Below are 12,390 nucleotides of genomic sequence, written 5' to 3'. Positions count from 1 at the left end.
AGATGCCATCAGAGCACTGGTCTTTGCGGGCAGAGGGAGGCAGAACAGGTGCCTGGTGGCAGAGAGAAGGAACACGTGGGCCCTGACGGCCCTGGGAAGAGGCCCTCTCGAAGCCTTGCGGGTCGTAGGGCCAATTTCCTCCAAGAGCTTGAGGTTGAGATGTGGGGGAGGTCTCTGCTGACGGGGAGAGCAGTTTCCGTAGAGTGTCGGGAACCCGGAGGCTACCAAGAAGGGGTTAGGGAGTGAGTGGGAGGCCAGGAAGCAGAGGCCAGGTGTATCCACTTCTTTTTTAGAACGTGTGGGGCTCTGAAGGAAGGAATTGAGATGGTGATTAAGGGAAGAGCCATTGAGAACTACTGGAGGAAGTTTGTGGGCAGAAGAGAAGGAGCTAGGGCAGATGGAGGGACCAAAGGCATTCTGTCAGGCCTGGAGACAGAGCAGAATGGAGGAAGTCAGCGCCCACCCCAGGGGGCCCTGAACTCCACCAATAGCTCTGATGATTCCCATTTTTCAGATGAGGAAAGTGAGATTCAGAGAGGCTGATTTTCCCAAGTGACTCCTAGAGGGAATTGGGACTGGGATGGGACCCAGGTGTGTCAGGTTACTAAGCCCACCCCTCGACTCCCAGCCCACCCACCCCCATCGTGATTTCAGAGTTTCCATGATCATGACCACCCCCGTCACCACCACACTGCCACCGTCATCACGCCCACCATGGCCTCCACCACTGTGACCACCACTGCCACTGTCCATCCCACCACAATAATTACGTTCACCAATACGAGATTTCCTGTGCCGAACACATGCAGTTTCTGTCTTTGGGGTCTCCTATTCTGAGAACATGCGAACAACAAAACAAACTAGCAGAGACAGTCAGCCAAAGCCTTTCGATCATACGGCCAGTCAGGGGTTCTGCTGGTCCATAGTCAGATGGCCGGCATTCCTGGCTTCTTCTTGGGGGAGGGGGCATTTCAGAAACTGGCTTTTCCATTTCCAAATGTCTTTTCTCACAGCAAGCTCCACAGGCCTCCCCATCACCCATCCTCACTCCACCCCAAATCCTCCATTCATTGTCTCTGAGCTGGGAAAATTAAACGGATTTTTCCAAGGGAAAATCCTTAGGGAAGGGAGTGTGTACAGAGATTAGGGCTGGGCTGAGGCCAAATCATTCTTGGTCCTCCTCTGAGACTCTTGGCTTCCTGCAGGGACATATTCCCACTCAATAGGGCACCCTCCCCTCCCCCAACTCCCCACACCCCTCCCTGTTACAACCAGGGAGGGGAAGCCCGGGGCTGCAGCTCGGCCCCCCTACCCCGTACCCACGGGCCCCAGAGCCTCCCCAGCCCTGCTCACAGACCCTGTTCTCTGGGCTCCCAGGCCTCAGGCCTGGAGAGATGGAGGTCTGGGTTGTAAAGAGATATGGGGTGGTGAGGTGTAAGGCCTGAGGATGCTCAGAGAAGTTTCCATGATGAGTAGCTTGTCCTGAGCTGCTCTGTCAATTCCCCCTCCTTACTAATCCCAGGATTAGAGTAAGTGGAATTCGGGAATACAGGGGCCGGAGACTGGGAATGGGGCGCACCGTGGTGAGGGGTACCAGGCAGGCTTGCACCCGCTGTGTGGTCTGGGCAGGCATTGACCTCTCTGAGCTCCACTTACTCACTTGTCAAATGAGGATCATCAAGTCCAACCACAACTGGAGAGGACGCATATGAGACAGCGTTCGGTAAGCGGTGGCTAGCTGACTGTTACTGTTGTTATGAGCTCTAAGTGCAGAGAAGAGCCGGGAAGAACGGGCATTTCTTGAGCCCTGGAAGGCCAAGCGGTTCAGTGAGGAGAACATGGCATTGGCATCAGATAGTCTGGGCTGTACCTCCTCTCCACTCTGAGCCCGGCAATGACTCACCCTTCCCAGGCCTCCACTTCTGTGTTAATACATGCAATGCCTTACAGCCCTGCTTCAGGGACCGAGTGAGATCTAACGCGGGCGTGGGTCTAGAGCAGTGTCCGTTGTGTCTGCCCCACTTCTATTTTGTCTCTGTCAGATCCCGATGAGTCCCATTCCCTCCCGCAACTCACTAGGGCTGAGGACCCCTGGTTCCATCCTCTGCCCTCCTCCAAGGGACAATCAAGGGGTCCCAACCGTCCTTCTCTTGCCGGATTTTTGCCACACTCCCTTGCTCCTTTTCTCCAAAACCATATCCACCTGTCACCTCCCTTGCTTCAATGCCTACCAGGCTCCCTATTACTGACCACATGTAAACCAGCCTTCTCAGTCTGGCATTCGAGGCCCCTATGCCCCACCTTCTGGCTCCATCTTCTCTTCCCTGTCTCACCAGACGCCCCTTGCCCTGAGCTGACTTGGCCCTGGCTGACCTCCTGCTCCCCAGCCTGTCCCCACGGCACTCATCTTCTGCCACCTCCCTCCTCCCTCCTCCCTCAACCTCCAAGCTGGGCCCCGACTCATGCATCTCTAAGCATAACGGATATAAGAAGTCACAGGCAAACCAAATCTCAAGCAACAGCCGAGAGGAAGCCTATCAATAATGGGCCCTAACACAGTTACCAGGAGGATTGGCTTTAGGGAGAAGTAGGTAATCCAATCTCCCTCCGGTCGCCATCTGTCTCCATCGCCCCAGCCTTGCCCGCAAGGTGCCCACCGCGCATCCGGCAGCCCAAGCAAACGAGTCTCAGGACATAATGCAATTCCGTTAAAGAGAGCTTGGGTTCTTTGGGGACAAGAGGAAGGTTTCCAGAAGGATGATGAGGAGGGGACAAGAGCAGAGTCAGAGGGGACAAGTACGGGAACAGCACCCACCCTGAGACTGAAGGGGGAAGGCAGTGTGGAAAAGAGCCTGTTGTCTTCAATATTCTTGTTCCTCTTGTATTTTTATCCATGTGGTCTTCCTTTCAAGTTTCTGGAATGGTGGCATGTGGGAGGCTTCTGAGCACATAGAAGGTGCTTAGACATATAACTCCCACTCAACAGGGCAGAGGGGCTCAGCCACAGGCTCTGGCCCCAGGCTGCCTGGGATGGTGACCCCACCCCATCCCTGGGCAGGGATGTGACAGAAAAGACCTATTTGACTTCTCTGTGTCTGAGTCAGTCTCTCTGTGAGATGCAGATGGTAGTAGTAATACCCAATTCAGCTGGCTGTGAGGACTAAGTGAATTGATCCAGGGAAAGCCTTAGAGCAGGGCCTGACCTCTGGGACTGTTCGCATTATGTTAACTCTTACGGTTACCGTGTCACAAGGAGTGGGATGACTGCTCCTGAGGGGCTGCCTACGGGGGCCACCCAAACCCTGCCTGTCTGCAGCAGAATGGTGTGGGGATGATAGCTTTATAGCTGGCAGTGGCTGGCAGCAGCTGAGATCCCCTTTCAGCATCAGAACTGAGCCCTACTCCCCATGGGGCCTCAGGGACAGCACACTGGGGCTGCAGGCAGCATGTTCCCTGCGTGCACAGCCAGCCCACCCCAGAGCTTCTCATCTCCCTGGTGTGGGGTGAGGCCCCAGTGAGGCTGACAGACAGCCAGGAGTGGGGACCACCCTCTCTGGCCTGGGAGACCACCTGAATGTGGTTGCAGGGCCAGGCAGAGAAGCAGAGGGAGAGGTCAGCAGGACCTGGAAACACAGGGACCCTCACAGGGAGCAATGGGTAGCATCAAATCTCTGGCTGCCAATTGCCCATTCATTTAGTCCATAAAAGGTTACGGTCTGCCTGCTCTGTGCTGGGGCTGGGGCAAGCCCCTGGGGCTCTAGGGAGGAAACACAGGGTCCCTGTCCTCCAGGCCACAACTTCCAGTAGGGGAAGCAATGGCAGTCAATCATGATAAGAGCAGCTATCTCTGGGGTTCATCCTGAGAGGGCTGGAGTCAAGCAGAAGGGAGTCGTAGAGATGTAGTTTTGACAAAACTGGAACTCTACTGTGCATACTCAAAGTTTATATTTTTTAGCAATAGCTTCCCACCTTAATAAACAGCCATCCAATAGGATGATTGCACTAAGCTACATCCTATTGTATAATGTGATGTGTCATAATTTATTTAGCTATTCCTCTGCTGTTGGGTTTTTAACTTTTTTTCTAGTTTCCACTGTTATACGTAGGACTATGGAGAATGAACGTTCTCCTACACAAATAGCTGTTCATTTCTTTGACTGTTATTTAAAACCAAAGTTCCAGGAGCGGAATTGCTAGGCCCAAAGGGAGACACCTTTTTTCAAATCTTGCTCCATAGGCAGGACCTCCTATTGTAGTAGGACACCCTAGTGATGAGCCCAGTGCAGGAGGGACCCACCTCAGCAGAATCCTCTCAGGAATGTCTAGCTGGGATTTCTTGCAGCCTGTGTTTACCCATCACAGGAGTATCAACCCCTGTTGCTTCCCAGGGAGGCTACAAATTCTTACAGCCTTGGAGCCTTTTGAGGCTCACGTAAAATGGGACTAATGGCCAAGATGCTCAAGCCTGAGGAACAGCACCCACTATAGAACGTTTGGGTCAGTGTGTTGGTTAGGACTGCATTAGGCTGCAAGTATCAGAAACATGATCTCAGAGGCTTAACCAAAGAGGCCTTATTTTCCTCACACAATGAGAAGCACAGCAGTAACAGCAGCTTGAGACTGATATTCCATATTGTCACTACCCTCCATGACCCAGGCTTCTCTAGCTTTCCTTCCCTCCAGTCTGAGCATATGTCTTTCCTCCTCATGCTCAAAAGATGGCTGCTGGACCCCCAGCCATCACATCCATATTCTAGGCAGGAAAAGGGGGAAGAGGGAAGGGCAGGGCATGCTGCCTGCTGAAAATCCCTACCCCCTTTTAATCAGGAAAACCATGCAGTCATCTCCAGTCACATTTCATTGGCCACAACTACATCACAAGGCCCACACTTGTTGTGAAGAAATAGAGAGAGTATAGCTTTTGCTGGGCACGTTGCTGCCCTGGAGAGAATTGGACTTGTATGAGTAAGGAGAGTGGGGAGGACAGCTCTTTGGTGGGTACCTAACACTGTCTGCCACCTTGCCCACCTAACATGACAAACTGTACAGATGCCTGAATGCCTTGCCCCTCCAGGCAGAGGGGAAGGCTGGTGCGATGACTCGAGGTGGGCTGTTTCCTGGAATGTTTGAGAAACAAGAAAGCTCAAGTGGCTCAAATAGATTAAAGAAGCAGAGTGGTGGGGAGAGGAGGTCTGAGAGGCAATGGGGAGGCATTGGTCAAGGTTTTGCAGGCCACTGTAAGGATGTTGAGGGGAACGGGAGCCACTGGAAGGTTCTAAGCAGTGGAGCAATGTGATCTGATTGATGTGTTAACAGGATCACGCTGGCTGCTGCTGAGAATAGACCAAGCCGAGGGGAAACGGAGAGTCCAGGTAGGAGGGGCTGTTGCGACGACCCAGCTAACAGAGGATGGCGGCTTGGACCAGGTGGTGATGGTGGAGCTGGTGAGAAGCGGTCAGATTATGGATGCATTTTGAAGTTAGAGCCAACGGGATTCGCTCACAGATTGGACAAGGTGTATGAGAAAAAGAGAGGCGTCAAGGAGAACTACAGATTTTTCGGTCCGAGCAACTTGAAGGAAGGAGTTGTCATTAGCTGGGATGGGGAGACTGTGGGGAAAGCAGGTTTGGGAGGCAGGAGCAGAGTTTAGTTTCAGAAGTGCTGCTTTTGATGTTCCCATCAGTCATCCAGACAGATTCTGAGAAAGCAATTCGAATACACAAGCTTAGAGTTCCAGGGAAAGGCTTGGGCTTAAGATAGAAATGAAGGGGTCGTCAGCATACAAATAGTATTTAAAGCAATGAAAGTAAATTAATTTACCAAGGAATAAGTATAGATAAGAAAGAGAAGAGGGGCAAGGACCAAGTCCCTTAGCTCTCCATCGGCAAGAGGTCGGAGAGATGAGAAGGAAGCAACCAAGGAGACAGAGAAGGCACAGCTGGAGAGGTGGGAGGAGAAAGGAAAGAAAATACAGATGACTTATCTGGAAATATGCATAAAGGCTTTCAAAAAGCTAATACCCTTTAATTAATTATTGCACCTCAAGAATATATTCTAAGTAAATACTCTTGGCCTTGCACAAAGATTCATGGCCAGCGATGTTCTTAGTGTAGATTACAAAAGTGAAAGACAGGAAACAACTTGTTTAAGAAAAGAGGGTTGGTAACATAAATTATGGTACATCTATATGATAGGTTAGCCTACAGCCATGGAAACCCAGATTTTTAAAAATGTTTTCAGAATACCGAATGACCTGTGGACAGGTTTATCTTCACGATCTATTATTTAGTGAAAACTAGAAGGTTATAAATTGCTATGGTCAACGAGATCCCTGGATCGGTGAGCTAGGAACCTGGAAACCACTCTAGGCATTTCCAGCAGAGAGGGATGTAGTACAGAGAAGGAGGTATCTACAAAGCTGTGCAAGGGCTGGCTGTCAGGTTCGTGACAAGCTTTTAGGGCGCTAGGAAGTTGCTGAAACCTCAGGACATCTGAGCCTCCTCAGGTGGAAACATGGAGGAAGTGCCTGAAGTCTGCTCCCAAATCTCCTATCTGGAAGTGCACGCACCTGCCTGTAGCCGCCGGGAGAACAATGCTATGATTTATGCTTCTCCCCCTCCCTGCCAGATCTCAACGCAAGTGCCTCTAGTCGGCTGGCCGGGATTCTGAGAACTGTAGCTCCCTGGCTTCCAGCCCCTGCCGGGCAGAGGAAAGCATAGACCAGGGGAAGGAAATGATATTGAGTTGCCAGCAGACTACTGCACGCTTTTACAAATATTTCTTTACAAAGATAATATGCCTGGAGAAAAGACTGAAAGCATAAATACTATGGTGGGCCAAGAAATGTACCCCCAAAAGATGTCTCTGCCCTAATGCCTGGAATTTGTGAGTGTATTATGTTCCCTGGCAAAAGGGACTCTTTGATTAAGGCTGCAGACCCTAAAATAAGGAGGTTTTCCTAGATCATCCGGGTGGACTCCATCTAATCACACAAACCCTTAAAAGCAGAGAATTCTGGCTGAAAGAAGAAGAAAGATGGGGCAAAAGAGGAAGAGAGGAGAGAGATGATGGGAGGGAAGTCAGAGAAAGTCCAAGTGACTAAAGAATACTTCGTGCCATTGCTGCTTCTGAGATGTAGGGGCCACACGCAATGGCCAGAGAGAGGCCTCTACAGGCTAGGGACTCCCAGGTGACAGCCAGCAAGGAAACAGTCCTACACTGCAAGGAACTAGATGCTGCCAATAACCTGAACCAGCTGGAAGCGGATTCGTCCCCCCAGAACCTCCAGAAAGGAAAACATTCCTGCTAACACCTTGATGTCAGTCTCATGAGACCCTAGGCCAAGAGCCCAGTCGAGCACGCTGGAACTTCTGATCAACAGACACTGAGATGATAGATGGGGATTGTTTTAAGCCGCCAAGTTTGTGGTCATTTGTTATGGCTGCAGAGAAGCGAATGCCAGCCTCAAGATACTGCATCTGGTTTTCTCTGGGTAATTGGACAGTGGTCATTTCTATCTTTATTGTTTCTTTCTTTCCTTTTTTATTTTTTCTTTCTTTTATTCCTTGTCTTTGATCTTCTGAATTTTCCCTCTTTACTATAAAAAACATGTATTACCTTTATACTCAGGAAAAAAATCCCCTTCAAGCTGATGAGACAGAGTGGCCCTTGCCTAATCAGGGAGAAGGGTCAGAACACAGACCAGGCGTCCTGCAGAGACAGTGAGCTAGTGTCATTCCTGGGTTTGCAGGTAGGATAAGGACATTAGTAATAGCTAACACTACACGCCAGGTATCGTGCTAAGTGCTTTCTTAATTGTCACGACAGCCTAGTTTACAACTCGGGAAACTGAGGCCCAGATGGAGTTAAGTAGCCTGGCTGAGCTCCCAGAGCTGGTAGAAGGCAGCCCCAGGAGTATGACTCTGGGCAGCTGGCTGCAGCTGGCTGCCTGTAAACCAGGATGGAGCACGGCATGCATGGCCAAGGCACAGAGCCCACAGGGCAGGGCCCCTGGGCTATTCCAGGGTCTTTCAGATGTATTTTAAGATTCAGAACTCACGGTATAAAGGACATTACTCTGAACCCAATAAGTACAACAAATCGAGGCAGAGGCTCATCTTTGGTTGAAGCTCAGGGTGGAAGAGTTGGGGTGATGCTGAGCACTTCCCGTTCAGCTGTCCACCCCCTCAGGAGGCTCCACAGAGCTCCCAAGGCGCCCTGGGGCACCGTTTGGGGGGAAAGGGTCCCTCCAACCCCAAGGGTCCCTGGCTCTGGAGAGGGGAGGAAGAGCTCTTCTGGTCTCTCTGAGCTGCTGACATCAGGTGGTGTCTGCCCAAAGGAGAAGGCTTTTCTGAGGAAATTGCTTTTTATTCCAAAAGGCAGCCATCTCGCCCGCCATCTTGGCTCGTCTCACACAGCACATCTGGGATGTGTTTACTAGCAGCTCACCCGCTGCCAGGGGGGCCTGGACCTGGTACAGAAAATGAGAAGAACTGGAAATGAGTAAGGCTCATGCCAAATCACTTAACAGGACCGTGGCACCTACTTTTCCACAGGAAGCCACATCCTTTAAGAACCCACCATGATTTTGCAAGACGATTCTAAGGAAAGCCCTTTGGGTTGTGGCTGGAAGGGACCGACTCAAATGCCCCTAGGGTTCCTCATTCCGCACGCAGCCCTCCTTGTTCCGGACCTTCAAGTTCGCACTCAAGGGCCCATCTTGCCTCTTTCTATCCAAGGCCCTGCCTTGAACGCTCACCCAGCGTCCTGACGCCCCCAGGGCTACAGTCGGCCTTGCTCTTGCCGTCTTGCCAGAAGCTGGATTTCCAACCTGAGCCCCAGTCTGTCGGCAGGAGCCTCTTCCTGCTGACCACACCCTCACTCTTTTCCCAGCCTCCCATGGCCGGGAAATGGGGTTAGCCCCAGTTGCCCCTACTGGGATGTGCCGAAAGTAGCAGGAAAAGACAAGAATTCGTTAATCTTCGCAGCATCATCGACATCCAGAGGTCATTGCATTCAATCCCCTGCCTCCGGGCAGGGTGCCCACCATTCACTCAGGCCTGCCTCCTGTGAATGTCTGACCATGCTCTCCCTCACTTTCCCTGAAACTCAGTTTACCTCCACACATGTCTGTATGCTCTTGATCTCTCATGAGAAAAGAATGGATTGTGTCTATACCCACTCGGTTAATATGAACACAGTCACAAACTCACCTCCCTTCCTCTTAAATGACTGGGTTAATTAAGGGCCAGAGGGGAGTTCATGGGTCTGGAAGACGCAGCAATTCTGGGTCAAGGGCTTACTCCTTCTGTGATCCTGGAGCTGCTGGTCATGTAAAGAGAGGGAGGCCAGCTCAGAGAAGACACCTGAAAGGCACTTCCACCTCTTTCTGGCTACCTGGCTTCAGCCCATCATGTACATAGGTGCCCTCAGCCACCTCGATGCCCTGCACCCATTATGGACCACACAGCTCTTCGCCTATCTCACACCTCCACCCATCTTCTCTGCTGCCTCATGCCTTCTCTCATGCCTCTGCTTACAAGGGAGGAATGATCATCTAAGAGGAAGTTCTGAGCTAAGGAAGGATGTATTTGTTAGGATTATGTTAATAAAAAGCAGAATACATGAAGACTAAGTGTGGTTCCTTTCAGAAGAACAAGAAGGCCAAATACTGGGAAACTCAGCATAACCTACTATCTTAATATGTAAACAACATATTTCATGGGGAGAGTCTAGAAGCAGCCCCATATTAAAGACAGATGTCAGCCGTCACTGTCAACTACCACCAAGAGTATTTAACATCGTTTTGGAATTACTTGACAATGCAATTAGATAAAAGAATAAAATAAGAGTTATAAATATTGTAAGGAGAAAGCATAATTATTATCATTGGATGATATTATTCTATACATGGATTCCAAGAGAATCAGCTAAAGGACTTCTGGTAATAATCAGAAGATTTAACAAGGTGGCTAGTTTAAAAACGAGATTTCCTAAGCACAAGAATCAAGGTCCCATGCATGAAGGCAATAAACTCCTAACGTGAAATATAGAAAAGGATGTGCAGGAATACATGGAAAGAGCTATAAAACCCAAATCATAAACTTGAATAAATGGAGAGAGAAAGAGACTTTGCTTTTGGATAAAAAGTCAGTAACATTGAAAGCATGTCAGTGTCCCCATAATGAATCTATTAATTCAGTAGAATTTTTTTTGAGATAATGTGACAAAGTGATTATAAATTCATCTGGGGGACTTCCCTGGTGGCTCAGTGATTAAGAATCCGCCTGCCAATGCAGGGCACACGGGTTCAAGCCCTGGTCCGGGAAGATCCCACATGCTGCAGAGCAAATAAGCCCGTGCGCCACAACTACTGAGCCTGCACAATAGAGCCTGCGAGCCACAACTACTGAAGCCCGCATGCCTAGAGCCTGTGCTCCACAACAAGAGAAGCCACTGCAATGAGAAGCCCGCGCACCGCAACAAAGAGTAGCCCCCGCTCACTGCAACTAGAGAAAGCCCGCGCACAGCAACGAAGACCCAGTGCAGCCAATAAATAAATAAATATTTAAAAAATAAAAAATAAATTCATCTGGAAAAATAAATAGAAAAGAATAGCCAGAAAATCCCTGGACAGAAAAAAGTAAACTAATAAGGGAGGGGGGAGCCCTATAAAATACTTTTTAAAATATTATACAACTATAACAATTAAAATAGTATGGGACTGCTACAGGCAGACAGATCAGTAGTAAAGAATGCAGTAAAGAATTCTGGGTCAAGGGTTTACTCCAGTAGTAAAGAATGCAAATTTGATATTGACTCAAATAAACATAAGAATTCAATTTAATAAACAGAGACACTAGGACAAAAATAAATAAATCTGTATTCCCTACCTCACTCCTAACACTGAAATAAATTTTAACAGGATCAAAGATTTAAAGAAAATACATTTTTGAAAATAAAACATTTGAAAAATAAAGCCATAAAAATGCCAGAAGAAAATGTGTGTAAATGTTTTTATGATCCTGGGGTAGCAAAGGCTTTTCTAGTCATGGAACAAAACAGAAGTCATAACAGAGAAGACTCATAAATGTGTCTACATGGAAATTAAAAGAGAAAAAACTCCATAAATAAACTCAAAGGACAAAATAAGAGATAATACCTGCAAGATGTATAACAAGATGCTCCTTTTCCAAATTTAAAACAAAAGATGTCGGGCTTCCCTGGTGGCGCAGTGGTTGAGAGTCCGCCTGCCGATGCAGGGGACACGGGTTCGTGCCCCGGTCCGGGAAGATCCCACATGCTGCGGAGTGGCTGGGCCCGTGAGCCATGGCCGCTGAGCCTGCGCGTCCGGAGCCTGTGCTCCGCAACGGGAGAGGCCACAACAGTGAGAGGCCCGCGTACCGCAAAAAAAAAAAAAAAAAGATGTCTTTTATAAAACAATAAGGAAAAGACAACAATCCAGTGGGAGACTACAGGCAAAGAATATAAATAGGTCATTCACAAAAAACACAATTGGCTAACAAAATATACAAAATGTTCCATCTCACTAACAATTTTAAATGCAGATGAAAACAAGATATAATTTCTCACTCAACAGATTTGCAAAGATTAAGAAGATTCATACCACACAAGGTTGTGGAAGATGTGGTTACAAGGCCGTCTCATACAATGCTGATGGAAGGAAAATTAGTACATTCTAGAGAGCAATTAGGCATTATCTATTAAATTTTAAACATTCATACTATTTGACCTAGCAGTTTAACTTCTTGGATTTTATCCTGTAAAAGCACTTATGCATGTGCCCAAAGGTAAATGGACAAAGATGTTCACTGCAGCATTGTTTATAATTTTTTTTTAAGGGGCAGTTCGGGGAACAACCCAGGGATTCATTTATAGGGAATTGTTTAAATAAATTATAGTATATCCATAGAGTGAAAGTCTATGCAGCTATTAAAAAGAATAAGGGGGACTTCCCTGGCGGTCCAGTGGTTAAGACTCCATGCTTCCAGTGCAGGGGTCATGGGTTCGATCCCTGGTCAGGCAACTAAGACCTCACATGCTGTGTGGCACAGCCAAAAAAATAAAAATAAAGATTAAATTTAAAAATAGTAAAAAATAAAAATAATAAGGAAGCTTTCTATATATACTATTGTGGAAAGATGTCTAAGATAATAAGTGAAAAAACAAGTTGCTAAATTTACCTATAATATAACCTAACATTTGTAAAATAAAGCCTAATATAATATGCTTTAATCATGCCTTGGTCCCGCCACACCTCCTCCTTCAAAGGTCCCTAAGGAAGCTTAATGCATAAGAACAGAGGTAAAAGGAAGCAAAATATCATGTTATTACAAGCTGGGACCCCGACCTCAAACCCGAAATCCAGTC

Source organism: Pseudorca crassidens, chromosome 10, assembly GCF_039906515.1.
Source record: "Pseudorca crassidens isolate mPseCra1 chromosome 10, mPseCra1.hap1, whole genome shotgun sequence".
In the NCBI taxonomy this organism is placed as follows: domain Eukaryota; kingdom Metazoa; phylum Chordata; class Mammalia; order Artiodactyla; family Delphinidae; genus Pseudorca; species Pseudorca crassidens.
The sequence above is the reverse complement of the archived record's forward strand: the minus strand, read 5'-3'. Positions refer to the sequence as shown.